Below are 25,417 nucleotides of genomic sequence, written 5' to 3' on the forward strand. Positions count from 1 at the left end.
AAGGAGAAGAGAAGGGAGGAAAGAAGGAAGAAAGCAGGGAAAGAAGTAGGGAAGATGGAAAATAGGAAGGAAAAATGAGGGAGGAGGAGAGAGATGGAAGAGAGGAAAATAGGGTGAGGGAGAGAGGGAGAGAGAGATTTACTGCCCTCGTGGGAATCATACAGGCTCTTTTCCTCCCTACCTTCCTCCTCTCTCTCTCTCTCTCTCTCTCTCTCTCTCTCTCTCAAAGCTAAAAAATGATCACGAACAAGAAAAATATAACGGTGAAGGATTCTCATGAAGTTATAAAAGAACAAAAATGACATTCAAAAAATCCATCAAGCTAAAATTTCCCATAGAAATAAAGTAAAAATATAGACAGGATTATTTTCAAGCAACAAAGAAGACAGAGACAAAACAGCTAGAAACCGAGGTGCTTAACAAATAGCTTAATAAGTTAAATGTGTAAAGTTTTGCACATATCCCTAGTTGCATAAAATTATATCCGTAGTTGAATAAAATTATATCCCTAGTTGAATAAAACCGTCTGGAAGTAGCAAGACGGCAAGAATATGTGCTCGTAATGAAAGGGGTTAAGACTCACTGCATGCTGGTGACGATTCTAATATAATCTTTCTGCTATAGTTCATTCACTTTAACTTGGCTTAGAAACTTATTTCACGTAGCTTAGTGGCAGAAAAAGACAATACTCTGGCACTACATCCTCTCTGTAGAACTTCTTTGTGACTATCATCATACTTTAGTATTAATATATTGATATGGCACCGAATATGGAGGGATGACAATTTCAAGCCAAGGTAAAGTGAACAGGGCATACCAGATAAATATTATTAAACACAGTAAAGGCTTCTTATGTCACTGGGGTTTATCAGACTTTAATTCCTCCAATCTATAGCTGCAAATAATCGATAGATGACGAGAGAGAGAGAGAGAGAGAGAGAGAGAGAGAGAGAGAGAGAGAGAGAGGAGAGAGAGAGAGAGAGAAACGTCCGCTGGTTGAACCCCCATCAATTCAGTTACGTATTATTTCATTGTATTCTTTTCTACAGTACAGTCAGGCGATTTTACTCAGCTGAGGAGAGACTTTTCCAATCGGACGAGATAGATGTAAGTCTTCAATAACCCTTTAAAAACTCGCGGATCTGCCAATGATGGAGAAAATCGTCTGGAGCAAGCAAGGAAAAAACTACAATATTAAACTACAAGAATAAACTACAAGAGAAAATTACAGGAATAAAAAAAAATATGATTCAGTGCGTTAATATCTTTGATCCCGTGGCGTTCTTTTTTTTATTTTGCTATCTCCAGACGATTTAATTCAGATTAACATGGATCTGTAAAACTAGAGGGGTTATTTGTGACTATCGAACCCCTCCAGTCTGAAAAATCTCTCTGAAATTAAATAAAATCGTCAGGAGATAAGACAAAATTTACGTCCTGGCACTGAAAGGGTTGAAGGTGTAGGAGGGAGGAGGGATGGGCCCAATTTATGCCATGCTGTTCTGAGAGATGCTGAGGGAGCGTTTGTCTTCATTTAGTGCTCTCTCTCTCTCTCTCTCTCTCTCTCTCTTCCTTTATAATTCTATTCTGTCTTTTCTCATTACTAGCTGTGATCCTTTTCTCTTCTTATTTATATATATTGTGTAATATTCATACTCCTATTCTTTCACGTTATTATTCTGCCTATCCCTTCCTTCTTATCGTTGATGTATATTTCTTCTTTATCTATTCCCACCTTCATTTACTTTCCTTGTAGTTTCTGTCGTCTATTCCTCTACCAGCCATTCTTTCCTTGCTTTCTTCTTCCTCATTTGCTTTCACCTGTGTGAGAAAAAGGAGGGACGGAAAACAAGAGAGAGAAGAGAAGAAAGGAGAGGGCAATAGAACATGGGAAAGAAGAGAATAAAGAGGCGTGGACTGGAGAAAAGAAGATAAGAAAGGGGGGGAGAGGAAAGAGGGGAATGGTGGAGGAGAAGGGAGAGAAAAAGAAAGGGCAGAAAAGAAGAAGAGAGAAAGGATGAGACGAGGAAAGACGAGGAGGGAAGACGAGGGGAGAAGAGAATAGGAGAGGAGGGGAAAGAAAAAGACAGGCTGGGGGTGGAGGGGGAAAAGAGGTGGGCAAGAGAGGAAGGAAGAGGAAGCAGGACTGGAGAGGGGAGGAGAGGAGAGGAACGGGGGAAGGGGGGACACGGGAAGTCTGAGAAACGCAACATTAATTTCACAAACCATATTGAATCACTCTCTCTCTCTCTCTCTCTCTCTCTCTCTCTTAATCTATCTATCTATCTGTCTGTCTGTCTAATTATTTGTCTATCTCTTCTCTTTATCTAGAAATTGTCGTAGAGCTTGAAGGGGTTAATGCTGTCACTACTAACCTTCTCATGGTCGGGACAACTCTAGTATTTAATTCGAGCTAACGTCAGACGATTTATTTGAATGAAAGTGAATCGTAGGACCTTAGTGAAAAAAAAAAAATGATCGTCTTGTAAGCCATCTCATTACACCTCACACTATAAGCTGGGTAAATTAGGATTCGTATTCTCGTGGGCAAAGGAGGCTCCCAAACATCTCTTTCTTATATTATTACTGTATACGGCATGTTAACCCTCTCATGGTCGGGTCAACTCTTGTATATTATTTCAACTAACGCCAGACGTTTTGAATTAGGTAAGCGTGAGTTTAGGTGCCTGAGGGTGTTAATACAGGTACCATAGTATTAATCTTCTCATGTTCGGAAGCTTCAGCCTATTGCAGTCAACGCCCGATTAATATATCCTGCTAAGAATGAGCAATAGGACGCTAATGTTATCATTCTTATTATATACTGTGCATTTCTCAATCAAAACGATAAACATACAAGAAGTTTCCAGATGTAACAAGCAAAGCACACAGGCAGGAGAAGGTGCAAGAGAGTTATTAAGAGCACAAGTAAAAAGCCTAAGTATATATATACATATATATATAAATATATATAATATATATATATATATATATATATATATATATATATATATATATATATATATATATATATATATATATATATATATATATATATATATATGCAATTCCACTGAAATGCCCAGCCACATTTTCCGCGAAATGCAGTACCAGTGGGGACAGTTATCAGGACCCAAAATACCCTCTATAAAAATTTTTAATCGACATGAAATCGAAATGGGCATATCTGTGACCCATTTCCAACCATCCTGGTAAGTTCCATCGAAATCCTTTCCCATTTTCGGCTGCTCCTCCCACCCACACCAGCTGGACACTTCAAAGCTTGACCTCAGCTTTGGCGACTAACGAACCGGTGGTCAGTGAACCGCGAACCACCATCCGGGCTTGAACCCGCGACACGGGGGGTGGGTAGGGAACAGCCGGCCACGAATTCAGGGCGCTGGGTTAACTTCCCCATATTCTCTGGGGCAGAGAACAAGCAATTTTGATTCTCTGTTATTTTCAAGCACAAGGAGTAAAAATTTCGACTCTGAGTTTCCGGCACTAGAGTAAATATTTGGACTCTGTGATTTTTCAATCGTTAAGGGTAAAATTTTGAACTGAAAGAGTTTCTGAAAAATGAGGAAAAAATGAATTATAATACTTTGGCATAAGTATATAATTTGGACTATGATTTCAGCGGTATGGGATTTTCAAAACTGAATCTGTGACTTTTCAGCGTACCTGGTAAAAAAAAAAAAAATTATGGATAGTGACAAGAAACTCACGAATAACCATGGGAGAGGGAGTTGTTGTTGTTGTTGCTGAGCAAACTCTTTCTGTTTGGCCGAGCAGACCAATCTACCGAGGGGAAGCAGTGAACCGATGTTCCCTTGAGGCAGACAGCACCTTGCAACAGCAGGCTGGACGACGCTGTTGTTCTTCCCCACCCAGTTAACAGGAGCACCATAATGGGCTTCACTTCACCTCGTTATTTGGTTATATGGTTGCCATCCAGCGTTAAAAATGGCTTCCTGGATTACAGGGAACCATTATGCTTTTCACTCAGTGTAGAGTCACCTGAAGTGGAAAGAAAAGCAATAAGATGTGACAAGGAGGATGGGAGAAAATAGGAAAAGGAATGATAAAAATGAAGGGAGAACTAGGCAGCACTGCATTACGGGTGTGGAATGGATGATGGTTCCCTCGCCCACCGCCATGAAAGGAGTACTGGAATGAAGACAGTACTGAATTATCAAACGAATGTGCACGCTGTGGTAGTGGTAGTTGCAACCTGAGGGTCATCGGAACGTGAACCACTTGGACCACAGGCTGAAGTTGCCCTTACTTCACGGTCCACCATCTTCATTTCTGGGGATAGGGAGGGGAGTAGGGAACATTTGTATAACCGGTCAGCTCTATTCCCTGGTCACATTGGTGCCATCATGTGAAGGCGTCGCTCTTCAGCATCAGACATACCGTAAAATCTATCATCCAAGACTAGAGAAGGGTGAACCACAATTCAATGACCCTCGGGTGGGCTTGAACTCTCCAACCCCAGATCGACAGCGTCACCCTAACCCAACAGACCACGGAGGTTCAAGACTTCCCCCAAAATGGATTGTCTGCCAGGATGACCCTCGTGCAGTCGATAGGCTCGGATCTAACTCTTATTTTTCACAATAGGAAAGACTCTCAGACTGTGAATTTAAGGTGAACCACCATTGCCCTTGTTCATATATCCAACCAGCCAGTGAACCACAGAACAAGAAAGAGAGAGAGAGAGAGAGAGAGAGAGAGAGAGAGAGAGAGAGAGAGAGAGAGAGAGAGAGAACCATCCAACCGCACAGTTCTGATCCGGCAAAGCACTGAACCTTGAACCACACGACTGGGAGAGCCTGGCACTCGAACCCCGGCCGTGAGGAGACTTTGATGGGTGGAGGCGGGGTAGGGAGGCCTGAGGGAAAGGGAGGGGTGGTATGGAATGAAAGAGGTGGAGGATACTGGAGGAGGGGATGGAGTGAAGGAAAAGAGGGTATGGAGAGGGAGAAAGGAAGGGGAGGAGGAGGAAGAGGAAAGAAAGGGAAAATGAAAAGGAAGACGAGGAGAGACGAAGGGAGGGAAAAAAGAATGAAAAGAATGGGGAGAAGAAGGAAAAAAAGGAGTGAAAAGAAAAAAGAATGAAAGAAAAGAGAAATGGGATGAAAAGAGATGCAGAGCGGAAGTTGGCTTACAACAGGGTAAACTACAGCACAGTACCAAGGCTGAAGAGCTTTTGTTCAAGCTTTACATCCCCAGCTAAACTCGTTCATGGCTGAATAACAAAAGTCTGACATGGATTTTTTTCTCCCTTTCAGACCACTGGCCACACAACCACAGCACAGCGTTGTTAGGTTATGCACTTAATGTTAAGCTACTTTTATCAATATATATAGGCACCGGAGAATATATATTTTTCATTCACCTTTGTATACGAAGTTTCCAACACCGGTATTGTAAATTATTTGATCTCCGACTTGAGTGATTGGTGCGTGGGGTAGCCTTCTTGTTTTACCCTTACTAGATTAAGGCCTGTGTTCTAGATGACAAGACTTCGAAGCACTTCTTTCTTAGCGATTTATTTTCCTTATTTCATCTTAAGAAAGAAAGAACAAAGACGAAGGAAAGAAGGAAGGAAGGAAGGAAGGAGGGAAGGAAGGAAGGAAGGAAGGAGGGAGGGAAGGAAGAAAGGGGAGAGGAAACAAGGAAGTGAAAAAAAAAAAAAGATAATTTGACAAAATGAACAAGCGGCAAAGGAGCAGAGGGGGATGGAATAAATGAATGAATGAATGATGGAAGGAAGGGAATCAGGAAGGAAGGGAGGATGGATGAAAAGAAGGATGGATGAAAAGAAGGAGGGATGAAAGGAAGGAAGGAAGGAAAGAAAGAAGGAATAGGGAAAGGAAGAAGGAAATGAAACAAAAAAAAGAAGGAATATCATAGAAGGGCAGAGATAAAAGGGAACATTGAGAGATGGAAGGAGAGGAGGGATGTGAGGAGAAGGAAGGAAGGAAGGAAGGGAGGAAGAAAAAGAAAGACGGAAAAAAAGAAGAAATATGATAGCTGATTCATTGGGTGGCGCAGATGGTAGCAATATGAAGAGGCTGGAAGGAAGGAAGAGAGAAGAGAGGAAGAAGGAAGAGAAGAGGGAGAAGAGGAAGAGAAAGTGATGAAAGAACAAGATGAGCAAGAAAAATAATTAAAAGGAAGTAGACAGAAAAGGAAGAGAAGGAAATAAATATGGAGAAAACTTAAAAAGGAGGAGGAGGAGGAAAACAGGAAAAAGAGGATGGGTGAGGAAAAGTAGGATGGAAAGGTAGGAAGAAGATGAGATGAGATATGAAGTAAAATAAGAGCAGGAAAGAACAAAAAGGAGATGGAGGAAGGAAAAGAAAAAGCGGTGAGGAAAAGGAGAAAAAAGGAAAGACGAATGGGTAAAGAAATGAAGGTATAGAAGGAGAAGAATAAGGAGAGGGAGGAGACAAAGTAAAAGAAAACAAGAAGGAAGAAGAGAAGGAAGAAATGTAAACAAAGAAGGAAGAAATGTAAGAAGAGACGAAACACGGTACGAGGATGAGAGGATGCAAAAGAGAGAGAGAGAGAGAGAGAGAGAGAGAGAGAGAGAGAGAGAGAACATAACGAAGGAAGAAAAGATTAGTAAAGGGAGAGAAGGGAATAAAAAGTACTCAGAAGGAATAATGAAAGAAATATTAATAAAGAAGGTAAAGAGAAAGGAAAAGAAAGGAAGAGGTAGAATGGAGAGGAAGAAGACAGAGGAAGAGGCTTAAGAGGATGTGGTTAAAGAAGACAGAGAGGAAGAAGATAAAGAAAACACGGAAGGAAAGAAACAATGATAAAGACGGAGAATGTAAGAAAAGATAAACAGAAAGATAAGGAAGTGGGAGATGAAGGAGAGGAGGACTTAACCAGGAAGAAGATGACAGAGGAAGAAGATAAAGGAAGGGAGAGGAAAGGGGGAAGAATGGAGAGGCAGAGGAAAAAGAGGGCAAGGGATACGGAAGAAGTGAGGCGGAAGGAAGGGGATTGTGTGAGAGGGTTGCTGGTAAGAAGGAGGAAGAAGAGAAGGAGGAGGAGGAGGAGGAGGAGGAGGAGGAGGAGGAGGAGGAGGAGGAGGAGGAGAGAGAGAGAGAGAGAGAGAGAGAGAGAGAGAGAGAGAGAGAGAGAGAGAGAGAGAAGAAATAAAGTTGATGATTGTACGGTATAAACACAATAAAAAAAGATCATTAATAATAAAGCAATGAAACGATTCAGAATATAGAAGAAAAACAGATATACCAGGTATGATAAAGCAATATACAGAAGATAACACTAAGAACAATGAAAAACCTGAACAAAAATATAGGCAGGACGAAACAGCGACGATTAAAGAGATAAAAATGATAAAGAAGAGACACAGTAGCAGAGGAAAAGTATGCCAGAAGGAATATACAGAGGAGGAAACAACAACGACTAGAATTATAAAGAAAAGAAGGATACAGAGAAGAAGAAATATAAAGGAAAACAAGAGGTAAAAAGAGAGGTAGAGAGGCTTCACCCACACCACAGAAGCCTTTGATGCGCCACCACACACAGCCTTACCCCTGCTTGCCTGCCTTACCCCTGCCTGCCTGCTTCATCCCTGCTTGCCTTACCTCTGCTTGCCTCACTCTTGTTTGCCTCACCCCTGTCTGTCTGATCATCCCTGCCTGCTTCTAATTTACCTGCCTCAGCCCTGCCTGCCTACTTCACCCATGCTTGCTGCGACCCTGCCTGCCTGCTTCACCCCTGCTTGTTTCACCCCTGCCTGCCTGCTCTCTGTCTACCTACCTCACCCCTGTCTCTCCCACCCTTGTCTGTCTGCCTCACCACTTCCTGCTTGCCTCATCACTCCTTGCCTGCTTCACCTCTGCCTCCTCATCTTTTCCTGCCTCACCCCTGCCTGCATTCTAATCTTGCCTGTCTTCTCACCCCTGCCTGTCTTCCTCACTCCTTCCATCCTCATCTATGTCTGCCTCAGTTCTACCTGCCTTTTCATCCCATCTACCAGCCTTATCTTTGCCTGCCTCACCCCTGCCTTCTTCATGCTACCTTACTAACTCGTCCTCACCCTGTCTGCCTGCCTGCCTGCCTCCGTGTCTGTGCCACCCCTCTTTCCTATCTGCCTGTCCCCTTCCAGCGTGCCTTACACTTGCCTTGCCTGTGTTATTCCTGCTCTCCTTACCAATCTCATCCCTTCTCGCCCCTCCTGACTCCCTGCTTCACTCCCACCCCTCCTGCCTCCCCTGCCTCACTCCCGCCCTTCTTTGCTCCCATACTTCTTACCCACGCTGTCTGCTCACTTGTTCAATCGCTTTCTCATTCACTTACTCAAACCCCGCCTCATTTCTGCCTTGCTAACTCCTGCCCTGCATAACTCGAATCTTGCCTTTCTCAAACCATTCCTCGCACACAACTTGCCTCTCTCCTGCTCTCCCTCACCTAAACTCTATCTCACTCCTGCCCGACCTTACCTAGCCCCTTAACCGCGGGGCGTCACTTTCGTGACGCTTGGGAGCAAGGGATCATACCGCGGGACGTCGCTTTTGTGATTCTGTATTATTTTGAATTCACCCGGGCTTCCAAGTGGGGGCTTGTATCATCTATCAGTACTGCCAATGTCCAACACTAGTCAGCACTCCTAATCTCATCTGTACTCCCATCCATTGTTGACAATTTAGCCATTTCTCCCCGTTCTTGACTCCCCTCTCTACCCCCCCTCCATTACACTATCCTCTCGCCTGCCCGGCCGTGCTACGCTAAGTAAATCTTCCCTGGAATTTTTTACTGATTTCATCCATTGAAATAAGCCCTATGCCCTATTCTTATACCAAATAATATATACAAGAAAGAAATAAGGTAAGTGAGAGTGCCATACACCTGGAATTGGCTAATTATCACCTGACAACACCTCAAGTGCACTCGTTCGCTAATTTTCGCTGTTTTTTCCCCTTGAAATATGTCATATAATCTATTTTCGTAATAAATATACATATAAGGAGGGAAGGGAGAAGCCTAAGTGATATTTACATTCACCTGGAACTACCTAATTTATAATGTATTGTCTAGATTTCCTGCCAATCATTTCAGTGAAATACATAGCTGTTTCAAGAGCTACGTTGGTAGTACTGAATAACCCCTAAGTAGGCCTCAACCCGGGCCGGCTCTCCTTTATCAGTTCTCTCTCATCTTCCGAAGAGGAGGTACGGCTCATCCTCTTGCTGACTTCAGGGCCTTTTTTCACCCCCATGCAAAGGGCCCTGTGACCTTTACCCCCTACTAAACCTCGTGTGGAAAGAGGTAAAGGGCTGACAATTGATAAAAGAGTGACTACGATCTTTCTATTGAGTAAAACAGTGCAAGTGGAATTGTAAATAATGTGTAAATAATGTGTAAACAGCAAGTGAAAGTAATGAATGTAAATATACGTGAACAATGGAAAATAGTTTTATAAGTTACTTCAAGTGACAGTGCATAACACAGTGTAAATAAAATAGAAATGTAAATAACGTAAATAAAATAGAGAACGTAAATAGAAATGTAAATGAGTAGTATTATAAGAATACGAGTATATACCCTAGGAGTAATGAAAGTGAAAGTTTCACTATAGCATGTCTGAATACTATGAGTTATGAGAGTGAAGATGAAAGTGACATTCACTCTCAATGCCAGTATACAGGACGAGAAAGTGAATGCTACGTATTTTACTGAAAGAAATTGAATCCCTACAGTGACAATAAACTAATACTACTGAAGGAAACTTATGGATAAAGACTGTAGATATATATAAGTGTTATATAGTAATAAAAATATAAAGTGTGAGGGGTTTTATGAATAATAAATGACAGAGTACCAAGAGCGAACTAGCGCAAGTGCGGCGGTCAGACGCGCTCATAATTTTCATTGCTTTCACAGTTTTTTTTTTTTGGAGTATGGATCCCAAACTACTTGAAAATCATAGAGTAGTGTTTATAGTGTTAATATCTGGCTGTGGTAATCATATTACGGGTTGTCGGGAAGTGTAAAGTGGAGACTTCGTTACCCAACTTCAGAGGTCTCCACAAGTCCTACGGTAACTGACGAAGGCTCAACAAACATTCCAGGAGAAAGCTGAAGGTATTTGCCATAAGCATATATAATTTTAATATTCTAGGACTAATAACTGATTTTTGGCAAATATTTTTTGAGAGTCTGTCGGAGCCCGAATAACCCCGCGGCACACGCAAAACATCGGTAAACATGCCCGCGGTGTAGGGGCTAGACTATGCCTCACTCCTGTCCTGCCTCACTCAAACCCTGCCTCAAGCATATCCTGCCTCACTCAAGCCCTGCCTCACTCACATCTCGTCTCACTCGAACCATGCATCACTTGTGGCCTGTTTCATATCCGAGCTGCCTCACTCACACTTAGACTCCACGTTTTCTCCCAGCCACACCCTGCCTAACACAAACTCTGCCTGTTTTGCCCCACACATACCTGAAGAGCTTTGTGATGTTCTGTGTTTATCTGACACTCATCTTTTCCATGCGTGGCATTGTCGAACATATTTACGATCGATTCCCTGCCGTAACTTAGATGTGTGTGTGTGTGTGTGTGTGTGTTTGAGCGCATACTTAGGAAGAACAAGAAACGACAAAAGATTCTGGATTCCCTTTCTTTTTCGTTCCGGGAAAACTAAAAAGCTAAGATATTTTCCTTCCGTAATATTCGCACTTGCAGGAAAATCAAGAGGCATGGGAATATTCTGTACCCCCTCTGGCCTTAGTGCAATTACAAAATACAGTTGCGATACAGAATTGATCATCAGCTTGTTTTGTGTATCTCGGCCCAGGGTTGGAAAACTGAAGTGGTAGTGGTTATAACACATTTGCACCTCATTCAGTGTCTTTCTTTTGTTTTTGTTTATAGCATAGAGATTTATTTTCGCACGCGCACACGCACGCACACACAAACGCCCCCCCCCACACACACAGGGAGCTAACTAAAATGGAACACACACACACACACACACACACACACACTTTAACATACACCCCTCACCCAGCATTCCAAAATCCTCCCTCACCTTATACCCCCACGTGAATCCTGGAAGAGGGAAGGTTACTTCTGAGGCAGCAAGCTTGAACTGTTCTTTGCTACAACCGGGGATCGATCTTATCCTTTAAAATGCCGCAAAACACGGCTTGGCCATATACAGTAGAGTGGATCTTCAGGCATATTTCATTCGGAGATATATGTCCTGCAGCTTATTTCATCAGTTAATTGTCAGACTAGGCAATATTATGGTTCTACATCGTTTCCATAACATTTTGCGGTACTCAGCGCCATATTCTAGTGATCATCTCATGCGGCCCAGTATTCAAGAAGGAGAGACGACAATTTTAAGCCAAATAAAGTGGACAGAGTATAGACGGGGCGAGCAAGCCGGCTGCGATACAAAGCAGGACCTGAACATACTGCATCTTCCTGACCCAACCCAGTTCCTCATCCTCACCATCTCCTTGTCTCGCTTTCGTCTGTCTCTCTCTCATCCTCCCTGCCTCCCTTACACCCTGCCTCAATCCAGACCTGCCTCATTACCACTCCTCCTTAATCCAGCTCTGTTTCACTGGCCTTGCAGCGTCCCTCGTCTTTCTGCCTCCCTCTCTGTCTTCCTGCCTTCCTCGCTGTCTTCGTGCCCTCCCCTCTCAGACATCCTGACTTTCTACTGTTTTGATGCTCTCCCCTGTCTTCCTGCTTTCCCTCGTTGCCTTCCTTCCATCCTCTCTTCTTCTTCTTCTCTGTCTGTCTGTCTCTGTCTGTCTGTCTGTCTAACTGTCTGTCTCTGTCTCTGTCTCTGTCTGTCTGTCTGTCTCTTTCTCTCTCTCTCTCTCTCTCTTCAGATACTTCTTTCCGTCTTCTTGATTTCCTCTTTTTGTCTTTCTCTCCTGCCCTCTTTGTTTACCTCACATCATCTCACTACTTTCCCTCTCATTTTCTTTATGCCTAACCCTCATCCTGCTCACCTCCCTTCCTTTCCTCCAATCTTCCTCACCCGGTTCTCTCTGCCTCCCTTTCTCATCCCCACTCCCTGCTTCCACACTCCCCCCTCGCCCACCTTCACTCCCTTCCTGCCTCACTTTGCTCTTCTCTCATGACAACGTTTCTTTCTCATTTTCTCTGTGCCGTGCTCTCATCCCACCCTGCCTCCTCTCTTCCTGCCTGCCTCACTTCCACGCTGCCTCTTCTCTTCCTGCCTGCCTCAATTCACCCTCTGATTCCTCTCTTTCCCTCTGCCTCAGCCTCGTCCCACCTGTCTTCCTCATTGCTCCTTGGTCTACAATACTCATTCGCTTACTCTCTCACTGGTTGCCTGCCTCCTCCCCTGCCTCTCACCTGCATCACACCTGCCCCTCCTATCTGCCTAACTCTCGCCCAACCTGCCTGTCTGTCATTCTCAGATGCTCGCTCACTTCCTCTTGTGTTGGCTTCTCTGTCTATCTGTCTGTCTGTCTGTCTCTCTCTCTCTCTCTCTTCTTTGGCTGACTTTCTCTTAACGTATGCCACCCTCTTCTTCCTCCACTTCTTTCTCTCTCCCTCTCCTTTGTAAGCTAAATTTCTCATGCGTTAAATCCCTCTCTCTCTCTCTCTCTCTCTCCATCCGTTCTCTTTTTGTATTATTCCCATCTCTCTCTACCAACATTATTCCTTCCCTCTTCTCTCCCTCCAGTTTTTCTTCCTCCTTCCCTTCCATCCTTCGCTCCTTCACCTTTCCCCTTTCCCTCCGATTCCCGTTCCGTGCTCCCTCATGTTGCCTTTCCTTTCTTTCACCTTTGATCTCTCCTTCTTTGCTTCCTCCTTCTTCCCTTTCTTTCTCTCTGTTCCTCTGTATCTCCTTCCTTTCCTTCCTTTCTCTCCTGTATCACCTCCTTCCCTTCTTTCTTCTCTCCCTCCGTCTCTCCTTCTTACATTCCTTCCCCTTTCCTTCTATCTCTCCTCAGAATCTTCTATCTTTCTCTCTCTGTGTCTCCCACTTTCCTTTCTGCCTCCCTTCCCCCCCCATTCCTCTCCCTCCGTTTCTCCTTCCCCTCTCCCTCCGTTTCTCCTTTCCCTCTCCCTCCGTTTCACTTCCCTCCACCTCACCCTCCCTTCACAGTGGTGTATCCAGGATTTCCTCAAATGGGAGAGAGAGAGAGAGAGAGAGAGAGAGAGAGAGAGAGAGAGAGAGGGAGAGAGAGAGGGGTGGCGGGGAAAGAGTGGAAGAAAGATGGAAAAAGATGGAAGGGAGGGAGTGAAGCGGGGGTAGTGAAGGGGCGGGCAGGGGGAATGGGGGGTTGAGGATGAGTGGGGCTGTTCCGGATATGAGAGTCAGGTGGGGGGGGGGGACACACAAAGCAGCACTGCAGAACAAAGCCACTCTCAATTTTGGCCAGTAAGCCGGGTGGGGTGTCAAGCCAGCGCCCTCTCATCCTTACAAATTTACCGTCTGTCTCCTTCACTGGCCCTGGTCTTTCCCCCACTGACTCTAATACCCACTGACCACACCCCCACTGGAGAATATTACAAGCCCGATATAGGAAAACATAATGAGAGAGAGAGAGAGAGAGAGAGAGGGAGAGGGAGGAAGTGCGCGCGCACGCGCGCGCACACACACACACACACACACACACACACACACACACACACACACACACACACACACACACACACACACACACACACACACACACACACACACACACACACACACACACACACACACACACACACACACACACACACACACACACACACACACACATCAAGTATTTCGGAAAGAGACTTGGGTATTCACTTGTTGTCTGTTCCGTATTTGGGTTCACTTACCGTACTTTCTCATTTTTGTGATTTTCTTTCTCTCTCTCTCTCTCTCTCTCTCTCTCTCTCTCTCTCTCTCTCTCTCTCTTATTTCCTGTATCTGTTCATGTATTACCTTTGCATGTTACTAAGTACTCCTGTTATTTTCTATTCTCCTTAAGACGAAACTGGAAGGAGAGGAGGAAAGAATGATGGAGGAAAGAGGAGGAGGAGGGACAGAGGGAAGGAGGGTCGACAATGAACAGGAGAGAATGGAAAGAGGGAAGGGAAAAAGATGGAGAGATAAGAAAGGAGGAGGGAAGATGGGGAGGAAGGGATGAACAAGGGACGGAGGGAAGGAAAGAGTGGAACTAATGACAGAAGGATGGAAGAATGGAGGGAAAGGAAGGGAAAACGGGAAGGGGAGATGGATGGAAGGTGAGGATGGAAGAGAGGAGGAGGAATAGAGAGGAAGCAGGAGGGCGGAGGGATGGAGGGACAGGAAGGGTGTAAGGGAGGAGAGAAAGAGGGCGAGGAAGAGAATAAAGGTGGATTCATGGAACAAGAGAGAATGAAATGAAAAATGGACGAAAAAAGGAGGGAAGGAAAATAAGGGAAGAGAAAAGAAGAGAGAGCAAGGAACAAGAGGAAACTGGAGAGAAAGTGAGGAGAGAAAGGAATGAGAAAAATACATGGAAAGAACAAGAAACAAGACAGGAGGTGAGAGAACAGCTGCTCTACACCTCACGAGACTTTCCATATTTGACACGGCCAGTCATGCAGTTAGCTGGTTTTGTGACTGACCTTGACTCAAACAACCGCATTCTTCATTTAATCCCTTATTTTGTATCTGCAGGCTATTCAATTTACCCCATAGGATAGATTTTTCGAACTAGAGGGGTTATATGTAGCCTTCATCATTCCCGTCACTGCTATAGATCTTTCCTAAGTTGAATGTAATCGTCTTGTAATGGGCTGATTAAAATGAAAATTACACCGCAGTAATGAAAGGATTAGTAGGGCGCCCTGAGGAAATTTATGCTGTGAAGGTGGGTGTTGTTGGTTAAGTTAGCATGGTGCAGATCAAAAATCGGGTGGGTGGAATGAGGGGAAGAGTGGGTGGGGTGGGTAGAATGAGGATGTAGTGGGTGAAGTTGATGGAATGGGGAAGGAGTAGATGGGGGGGGAAGGAGTAGATGGGAGGGAAGGAGTAGATGGGGGGGGATGGGTGAGGTGGATGGAATGGGGATGGAGTGAGTGGGGTGGATGGTGAGGCTGGAATGACAAGACCCTGTGAAATTAGGTGTTGTATGGGGAGCGGCGTTGGTGATGGGGACAGGCTTCTTTTGTAAATTCGATGTAGGAGGCGGCGATTAACAAGAGGGTGGGACGGCTGGAGAGAGGATGGGGGGAAGGGTACATGGTGCAGGTGTATAGTAATTCACCCTGTCAATATAGGTTTCGTAGATTTCCGGGTGAGGGCGAGGAGACGATAAATATTAAAAACATTCTCCAAGCAACAGCAGCAGCAGCAGCAGCAGCAGCAGCAGCAGCAGAATAATAATAAATAATAATAATAATAATAATAATAACAACAACAGCAAAGTAAGCACACAGCGCTCTCGGACACCTTCCATCTCTCGACATAGGTAAGAAAAAAAAGTTTCATCATACTGACAGGATATGATATGGCGAATGGTTATGGCGACTGTCTCCATTAACTGATTGACACTTTTCTCTATAACCCTCCCAGTCAGGTGACGCGTTATATTGATTTTTTCTCACTCACTTCAGACGATTTCATTCGGTTTTGGGGGGACCATCAGGAGCAAAGACGCAAATGAAAGCTGTATCCAACCACTTCAGTCGGAAAAGTGCGTCAAAACTGTATATAATGGTCTGGACTCTGGAAGAAGAAAGTATCAGGTATGCTGGTTTGAAAATACTCCCCCATGCTGAGTAAAATCGTCTGGAGATAGCGAGAATATACTATCGAATACGTCATCTTACTAGAGGGGTTAAATTAATCTCTTGATGTTGTAACCTGGGACTCACCATTTTTTCTTCCAAACTTTTGTGGCTGAGAATGAGGCCCGATGCTATTACCAAATACGTTGTTATCATGGTGTTTCGATTGCAGATATAAAAGTTCTTATTATACAACGTGAAATTATCTAATGTAGTTGTGCTGCTCATCATCATTATAATCAAACTGTGACGTCCAAGTTGATGATGATGGTGATAATGATGATGGTGATAATGATGATGGTGATAATGATGATGGTGATAATGATGATGATGATGATGATGATGATAACGATGATGATGATGATGATGATGAAAGAAAAGAAATTATAAAATCATGCTGGAAAAAAAATTTCAGCTTCATAACACTCATGCCTTTGTGAATTCTCTCTCTCTTTTAACACCTAAGATGGCACCTTTTGTACTACTCCTAGACCTTTTATAATGAAGGAACTTGTTATGTGTGAGCAGACGTCTCGAAGTGGACTAATTAAATATGAACTTGTAAGGGAAACAAAGGTGGGAGTAGGAGTGGGGGCGAGGGAGTGAGAATTGAGGGGTGGGTGTAAGGGTGGGGACGAGAGGTGAGGAGTGTGGGGTGGGAGATGGAAGGGAGTTTGTTAGGAAAGCAGACAGCAACAGATCTATTGGTCTTTTCGAGGCGGCGTGTTATGGGGTTGGTTGTAACTAACGAAAGTATTCCAAGTAAAAGACAAGGATAGCAATGTCCCAGTACAACCTAACCTACTAGACAATTCCAATTATCTCTAACCTTACCTAATCTAATCTAGCCTCCACTGACCTAATTCATCCTCGTCAAACATAAGATAATCTAATGTAACCTAACCTAACTTATCTTGCACTAACCTAACCTAACCTAACCTATCTTGCACTAACATAATCTAACCTAACCTATGCTAACATAATCTAACCTAACCTGCGCTAACATAATCTAAACAAACCTACCTATTGTCAGCTCTGAAGGCGCCCTCATCCTGACAGTACCATCTGCTTTTGCGATCCGAGCAAGATTCTCAGCGGAAATCGAAACTGAGTGAAGCAACTGATTACGCACCCCCGCGGAAAATCGAAATTAAATGATTACGGACGGACAAAAGCCCTTCAGAAATGCTTAGAACGTCTGTGAAGACGAATGAAATGCGTAGAGGGGAAAAGATGAAGACGAGGTTAGAGTGAACAGTAAAATATGAGCTGGGAAAGACAAGAGCAAGAGAAGTAATAGAAAAAAAAAGTCAAGATGCAAGAATGTGGACATAGGCTGATGGAAACAAACTGATAGAGATGAAGACATATATATATATATATATATATATATATATATATATATATATATATATATATATATATATATATATATATATATGTATATATATATATATATATATATATATATATATATATATATATATATATATATATATATATATATATATATATATATATATATACGTAGAGAGAGAGAGAGAGAGAGAGTCAGTTGAGTATAGAAGAACTGAGGGAGGGGATGAAATAAACCAACCATAATTATGTACAGTAGATTCGAAACAACTGGTGAGGGGGAGAGGAAAAAAGGCGAAACATAGATAAAGAAAGGAAGGAAGAACGAAAAGAAAGAAGAAAGGGAGGAAAGAAGGAAGGAAGGCAGGAAGGAAGGAAGGAAGGAAGCAAGCAAGCAAGCAAGCAAGCAAGCAAGCAAGCAAGCAAGCAAGATGGCGAAGCTGGATAAGAGTGGAAAGAAAATTGAAGTCAATAGAACAGCACACAACTAAAGAAAATATAAGGAAGAGAAACTAAATGTTGCAAGAAGGAGGATGACAGAAAGAAGATAGAATGGCTTTGAAAACAGACGTAAGAGGGAGAAAAAGAGGGAGAGGGAATGTAATAAAAATAATGGAAATAAAATAAAAGTAGAGGGATTGAGAAAGAAGTAAGGCTGAGTTTGAGAGAGGATAGGAAGAATATGAAGGATAACCAAAGGAAATGAGAAAAACAAATAGATTTAAAAAGAAATTGAAGGAAGGTGAATGAAAGAAGACAGAAGACAAGGAAGAAAGACAAATACAAAAATGAGAAAAGACGATGAAGGGAAGCAGATTCAAACAGTGAGACGAAAGAAACGTAAGAAATGAGAGGAAGATTAAAGGAAGCAAGGGAAGGGTAGTGAAACAGAATAGAAGATAGCAAAGGGAAACATGGAGAGAAACGAGGAAAGACTTGAAACTTGATAGACGATGGAAGATGGAAGAGAGGATAAAAGAGAGAAGAATAAAAAGGAGGGAAACAAGAAGCGGTGGATGGATAACAGAAGAAGAAAGATCAAGAGGAGAAACAGCAAAGAAAAGAAAAAGAAAAGGAAAGAGAGAGAGAGAGAGAACAAAGAGGAGTGGGAGAGATGGAGAGACGAGAGAGGGAGAGACGAAGAGAGAAAAGTGAGGGTTTCTCTCAAAGGAGGCATATTCTAGTAGGGATTCCTGGCTGAGTGAGAGAAGAGAAGGAGAGAGGAGAGGAGAGGAGGGGCGAGGAGAAGTGAGCTGAACAGGAAAGAAGACACTAGAAAAGGAGAGAGAGAGAGAGAGAGTGAGAGAGACTCTCGTAACTCTAATTAGCACCCAAAAAATTCCCCTCCCCCTCTCCCTTATTAAGATGGGGGCCGCTGTCCCTGGTAATATGCAACAGTGCTCTCTCTCTCTCTCTCTCTCTCTCTCTCTCTCCTATCTTTCAAATTTATCTAAAGTAGCATACCGTCAGCTCTTGCTTATCTTTTTTATGGGCATTTTTTTCTATATTCTCTTTTAGTTCACTCATCCCATGCCTCTCTCTCTCTCTCTCTCTCTCTCTCTCTCTCTCTCGTTCTTGATAGCATTTTCTTTTTTACTGTGCTATTTTTTTTTTATTTGTTCTTGAGCTATACATGTTTCTCCTCCTCTCTCATCCTCTTTTTCTTCGTCCTTTTACCCTCACCTTCATCTTGCTTCACTTTTTTTATCTCTTTCTTATTTATTTCTATTTCTATGATCCATTTCAGCTTCTCTCACTTTAATGCTTCAAGGTTTATTTTCTCTCTTTCTTACTTTATCTTTCTTTCCTCCTTCCAAGCATCGTTACCTCTCTCTCTTCCTTAATTGTCATTTTTTCCCCTTCTTTTCTTTCAAGCCCATTAATGGTTCTCTCTTCATCTTTATTTTATCTCCTAAACTCTCCTTGCTATTTCCTTACATTCACCTCCATTCTATTCTCACTTCTTCTCTCCCTTTTCCTCTTTCCTTTCTTCTCTCCTTCGTTATTTTCTCTATCTTCCTCCTTTCTTTATTTCTTCCCTCTCTTTCTCCTCCTCCTCTCTCCTTTCCTTCGTCATTCTCTTTTCTTTTTTTCTCCCATCTCTTCTTCCTCGTTTACCCTGCCATTCCTTCTTAAATTCTTTCCTTCCCACATCCGTTTACCTTTCTCTCCCCTCCTCTTCCTCTTCTATCTTTCTAATTTTTCCTTCCTTCCTTCTCTTTTTCGTTCTTCCTCCTCCTCTTCTCTTACCCCGCTTCTCTCTCTCTCTCTCTCTCTCTCTCTCTCTCTCTCTCTCCTAATCTTGCTCTATCTTTCCCCTCCCTCCCTCCCTCCATTCTTTCAGCACTCTTTCCCCCGTCCCTTTCTCGCATGATATAAGCTAATTATATGTCTAAAAGAAAATTCGTTTACATACTTACAGAGGGAGTGGGTTCTCTCTCTCTCTCTCTCTCTCTCTCTCTCTCTCTCATCTTACAATTATCCTTTAAATTTCTTTCTGCGACTATGATTACCCTGAATAAAATTGTCTGGCATTAACTGAAATAAAACACTAGAGCTGATGAGAGAAGGTTATTAGCAAATGTACGTAAGGAGGAAAAAGATGAGTGAATATCTAATAATGAGGAGGGAAGCAGGGGAAAGCAGAGGAAGGAGGAAATAATGGAGACTATTGAAGACTAGGTTAGATTTAGATTTAGTAATTATTGTACACATCTCATGCTCTAGAATGGAGGAAAAGGGAGGGTAATATTAGATGAGAAAAGAAAAAAAATGAAGAGAGGAGATGATAAAGGTAACAGAATAAGATAGAAAGGAGTACTGGGAAACACACAGGAGTAAGGAAAAATGTATGAAGAAAAGTAAGAAGACTAGAAGGAGGAGAGAAACGAAGAGAGAAAGAAGAAAGCTTGAGAGATGGATAAGAAAGTAGGTCTATAAATGAAAGGGATGATCAAGACGAAGAGAAACAGGAAAAGAAATGTGCAAGGAGCCCATGAAAAGGTTAACATGAAAAAAAAAGACATTAATTCAGTAGGAGATGAGACTAACCATTTTATTTAACGTTGTGTAGTATGCTTTAACTTTCCTGTCTCCAGATGATTTTATTCTACCGAAGAAAGACAGTACAGTGACGAGGTTAGAAACATTGTCCATTACCCTTATAGTGCGATGAGAACAACTTTATTTATATCATTTATCTATCCCCAGACAATTTGATTCAGCTCAGTAAGGACTCTCAAAATGAAAGGTTAAGGCCCTCTCCCACTTCGGCGAAAGTGTGGAAGATAAAGTCAAGATGTGTCAAAAATCCCTAATCGTGGGTATTCGTCATCAAAATCTTGTCCATTCGTGGCATGGCGCCGACACGTCGCACGAGGTGGAAATTTGTCGTGGGGGACCACGACGTTTTCATGCTGCATGAAAACGTAGTGGTCCTCCACGATTTTGTAAAATTTCGCAGATTAGTCGTAAAAAACAAGGCGACGCCTCGGCGACATCGGCGATTACCCTGCGTATAAGGCCCTCTCCCACTTCGGCGAAAGTGTAGAAGATAAAGTCAAGGCCCTCTCCCACTTCGGCGTAAATAGGCACGATGAAGCCACGATGAAAATCGTGGCCGAAGTCGGTGATGTGTCGACGATTCTGACCAAGAATCGTGGTGTCGGCGTAATACCGGCGACACCAGTACAACAAAACGCCGAAACCTTGGCGGAGTATACGATATAACTGGCGACTAGTAGCCGACATATCGCCGATATGTCGGCGTAATGCACAAGCATTATTCTAAATTCAAATTTTAACGGTTTTTTTTATGGCGACTCAACGGCGATAAAGGTACATCGCCGGCGTGCTGTCGACGATGTATCGTCGATGTGTCGGCGAATGCATCGCACGCACCTCACAGACAAAACGCTGAGGCCATCGCAGGTGCCTCGCCGTCATCGGCGTATTTAAGGCGATTAATCGACGGTTCATCCGCGAAATGTCGGCGATATATCACCGACATTCATAAGATGAAATATTACTGTCGCACAACCCGGTACGTATCGTACGGTTTACGTAGGCTATGTCGTATTAACCTCACCGATGCATCGCCGATACATTGCCGACGCTTCGCCGTATGACCGTATGACATCTCAACGGTTTTTTTCACCGCCGACGCCGCGCCGATGTCGGCTATCATACGCGGTTTATACGTCGGGTAATCGCTGACGTCGCCGAGGCGACGCCTTGTTGTCAATGACTAATCTGCGAAATTTTACAAAATCGTGGAAGGCCACGACGTTTTCATGCAGCATGAAAACGTCGTGGTCCCCCACGACAAATTTCCACCTCGTGCGACGTATCGGCGCCATGCCACGAATGGACAAGATTTTGATGACGAATACCCACGATTAGGGATTTTTGACACATCGTGACTTTATCTTCCACACTTTCGCCGAAGTGGGAGAGGGCCTTCACGATGTGTCAAAAATCCCTAATCGTGGGTATTCGTCATCAAAATCTTGTCCATTCGTGGCATGGCGCCGATACGTCGCACGAGGTGGAAATTTGTCGTGGGGGACCACGACGTGCATGAAAACGTCGTGGCCCTCCACGATTTTGTAAAATTTCGCAGATTAGTTGTAAACAACAAGGCGACGCCTCGGCGACGTCGGCGATTACCCTGCGTATAAACCGCGTATGATCGCCGACATCGGGGAGGCATCGGCGGTGAAAAAAAACTTTGAGATGTCATACGGTCATACGGCGAAGCGTCGGCAATGTATCGGCGATGCATCGGTGAGGTTAATACGACATAGCCTACGTAAACCGTACATGTACCGGGTTGTGCGACAGTAATATTTCATTTTATGAATGTCGGTGATATATCGCCGACATTTCGCGGGTGAACCGTCGATTAATCGCCTTAAACACGCCGATGACGGCGAGGCACCTGCGATGGCCTCGGCGTTTTGTCTGCGAGGTGCGTGCGATGCATTCGCCGACACATCGACGATACATCGTCGACAGCACGCCGCCGTTGTACCTTTGTCGCCATAAAAAAAAACCGTTAAAATTTGAATTTAGAATAATGCTTGTGCATTATGCCGACATATCAGCGATATGTCGGCTACTAGTCGCCAGTTATATCGTATACTCCGCCGAGGTTTCGGCGTTTTGTCGTACTGGTGTCGCAGGTATTACGCCGACACCACGATTCTTGGTCAGAATCGTCGACACATCACCGACTTCAGCCACGATGAAAATCGTGGCTTCATCGTGCCTATTTACGCCGAAGTGGGAGAGGGCCTTTTGTCTCTTCACTATGATCATGTCTTTCTTATTTCATTCACGTTATCTTCACACTACTTTTTTTTTTTTTTTCAGAACTGGAGAGATTTTTGAACAGAGAGATTTAGGTTTTAGCCTTAATCTGCTCCTTTATTACGAGATAAATGTTCTAATCTCAATATAATACTATGACGTTAGCTCGGGCTGAAGTGGTTACCCCCTTTTCGTTAGGAGTACGACTTCTCTAACTCACTTTGGCTGACGGTTTATATTGGCCACTGGGAAACCTCGCTAGGTATGAAGGTGAAAGTCTAAATAAAATAACAGTGAATAAGAGAGAATGGGCATATAAGGAAAAACGGAGAGACAGAAGACGAGGGAAGTGAGGAGGACACCACAATTCCACTGACGGTCCACCTACGCCCTTTTTACCATCATCCCAAGTAATGATCCACATACACTCTTTTTCTCCATCACATCAAGTCACAATACCATCACTCGTAGCAACCGTCCACTTTCTCACGTATACTCTTTTCTCCATCACTCCAAACAATAACTCCATCACTGCAAATAATCATTCCACCACCCCAAACAGTTATCTACATTCTCCCTCACTTATACTCCCTTATCCATCACACCGAGTAATAATTCCATCACTCCAAGCAATCATACCATCACTCCAAGTATTCATCACCTTATACCCTTTCTTCCGTCGCTCCAACTTACCATCTACCTATCGCCTTTCCTCCAGTCAGTAAACCACAGTAATATCCCGGCCTCCCGCCATTCACCCGAGCCCATCACTCGCCTCACCACTCAATGGACCCCGAATATGCACGACCCTGACCAGACAAAGCAGCCCGTTCAGTGCATTACCTATAAATATTTCCTCTCTTGAGATTCCCGCCGGTGAGAGAAGTTCATGGGAAGAAATTGCTTGAAATTTATGTCAACAACATAATTGCAAAAAAAAAAAAATTCTTATCCCCTTCGCCCCGATACTGTAATTTGAATTCAGTTTCGCTAGTTACAGAAGCATTTATTCAGCTTAGGAAAGAGTTGAGGAAGAGAGGTATGGAAGTTGATGAAGCTAAGGGACTGACAAGAGATCGAGCTGGCTGGATGAATTTCTGCGAAGAAGCGCATGACCAGCGATTTGGCACCCCTTTTTAACGCGACAGCGTTCAGATTGACTCTATCGGATAGGTATATATGAGGTTACAGTATGTGGTGAAACTTTTTGGCCTATCAGAAGGAGCCAGGATTCCGTGGGCTTGAATGATGAGTGGATAGAAGCGTGTCCCATTGAATTGGGCAAACTTTGACTGTCTGGACGCTGCTACTCCTGACCCAGCCCTAGGGTGGGAAAGGAGGTCCGGATAATGATGATGATGATGGGGAGGAGGAGGAGGAGAGACTCTTCGAACTGGGAGAATTAGGCAGTCTTCATTAACCCGTCTAAACTGCTTAATGTCCTATGGTGGCACAACGATAAAGTAAAAAATTCGTCATCGGCCGGAACGAGAAATTGATATCCATTACGTAACCCAAACATTATGCATAACGTCTATATATATATATATATATATATATATATATATATATATATATATATATATATATATATATATATATATATATATATATATATATATATATATATATATGTATATATGGATTTGGAGAAAGCATATGACAGGGTGGATAGACAAGGATTGTGGAAAGTGTTAAGAATATTTGGAGTAGATGGGAAGTTGTTAAATGCTGTGAAGAGTATGTACGATGGTGCGAAGGCTGCAGTGCGTGTGGATGGTGAACTAAGTGAATTTTTCTCTTTGAAAGTTGGTTTGAAACAGGGATGTGTCACATCTCCATGGTTGTTCAATCTGTACATGGGTGGGGTAATAAAAGAGATACAAGGTAGGGTAGTGGATGCTGGAGTGGCCCTGGTGAGAGAGGATAGTGTTTGGAAACTCCCTGTACTGTTGTTTGCAGATGATACTGTGTTGTTGAGTGAAGACGAAGGGGAGCTGCAAGGCTTGGTGGATGAGTTTGAGAGAGTCTGTAAGAAACGGAACCTAAAGGTGAATGTAGGGAAGAATAAAGTGATGGTCTTTGAGAGAGGTGAAGTTAGTGAATGTACAGCGAGGTTAGATGGTGAGGAATTGGAAAATGTGAGTACGTTTAAGCATTTGGGTAGTATGATGAGTAAGGATGGAGGTTTGGAGGGTGAAGTGCTTGAAAGGGTACAGCAGGGAAGAAAGGTTGCTGGTTCTTTGAAAGCAGTGATAAGAAACAGGGAAGTGAGCATGGAAGTGAAAAAGTTACTACATGACAGTATTGTGATACCAACTCTAACATACGGAAGTGAAGCATGGACATTGTTGGAAGGACACAAGTCAAGAGTGAGAGCAGTGGAAATGAGTTATTTAAGAGGAGCCTGTGGAGTCACGTGGAGAGACAGGCTGACGAATGAGGATATAAAGGAGCGTTGTGGTGTGGATGTGGATGTGATAGGAAGCGTTATGAGGAACACACTGAGGTGGTTTGGCCATGTGGAGAGGATGGAGGGTGAAAGACTGACGAGAAGAGTGTATGTGAGTGAGGTGAGGGTGGGAGAGGGAGGGGAGGCCGAGGATGAGATGGAGGGATGGGGTGGAGAGGTATATGAGAGAGGGGGTGTGAATTGGGAGCAGGGCAGTGAAATGGCGGGGGACAGGGCGACTTGGAGGCGATTTGTTTGTGGCCACCCCAAACGGGAGTGAGGCGTCTGGCAATATATATATATATATATATATATATATATATATATACATATATATATATATATATATATATCCTCTCCATGTGGAGAGGATGGAGGGTGAAAGACTGACGAAGAGAGTGTATGATAGTGAGGTGGAGGGGGGAAGAGGGAGGGGGAGGCCGAGGATGAGATGGAGGGATGGGGTGGAAAGGTATAAGAGAGAGGGGGGTGTGAGTTGG

Source organism: Coenobita brevimanus, chromosome 101, assembly GCF_032717465.1.
Source record: "Coenobita brevimanus isolate Jiangsu-jjx chromosome 101, ASM3271746v2, whole genome shotgun sequence".
NCBI lineage: Eukaryota > Metazoa > Arthropoda > Malacostraca > Decapoda > Coenobitidae > Coenobita > Coenobita brevimanus.